An 870-nucleotide genomic window follows, 5' to 3' on the forward strand; every position below is an offset into this window, starting at 1 on the left:
GGCTCCTATGGGACTTCGAGCTCCTGGAAGGCAAGGAAGTGCTGTCAGACATTTCTGTTTGGGCTCCAGACCTATACGACTGGCTGGCAGAGGGAGGAATGGTCGAACTATAACATAAGGTCGAACGAAGGCAGGATAGTACACAAGAAGGTAAGAAGGTCAAGGAAGAACCAGACACACGGTGAGTCATGGGGCCTTGTGGGAAAAGATGGGAAAAGAGACCAGGTGCCTTCCCAATTAGACCAGATGACTTTATTCCTCTGCATCTGTGTCAATCCGCGTGACTGACAATTGTGACAATGGCCCCCAGAGATGCCCACATCTGTGATTGTGCCAGGCTGCAGAGGGAAGGAAGGTACTCATCAGCTGGCCTGCACGCAGAGATTTCCCTAGAGGGGCCCAGGATTAATGGGATTAAAATGTAAGGCAAATGAGTTCATTAGGACCAAAAATGTTCCAAGCCACTAGTTCACTTTTTCCACATCTGAACAGTCCATGGTTAAGTGCAGAATAATGGCAATACCACACCTTTCACTCAATGAATTCATTTCCATTTCTCACTCAACATGGGAAGTAGCATTTTAACACCATCTTTTTGTAGCTTCTAGGAGCAAAGGGAACTGTGAGGGTGTAACCCTGTGAGTATTGTAGACACTCAGGAAGTGTGTACAGAAATGGGAAATATCAACAAACAATTCCACTGATCAAACTACAAGGAATCAGATCTGTCTATCTAGTACAGACTGTCTTGATTGATTTTTGCACCAGCCAGTACTGGGGCTTGAAATCAAGGCCTGGGCACTGTCCTTTAGCTTTTATGCTCAAGGCTGGCCTGCTACCACTTGAGCCACACACCTCTACTTCTGGTTT

Source organism: Megascapheus bottae, chromosome 11 (assembly GCF_031878675.1).
Source record: "Megascapheus bottae isolate mThoBot1 chromosome 11, mThoBot2.hap1, whole genome shotgun sequence".
NCBI classification, from domain to species: domain Eukaryota; kingdom Metazoa; phylum Chordata; class Mammalia; order Rodentia; family Geomyidae; genus Megascapheus; species Megascapheus bottae.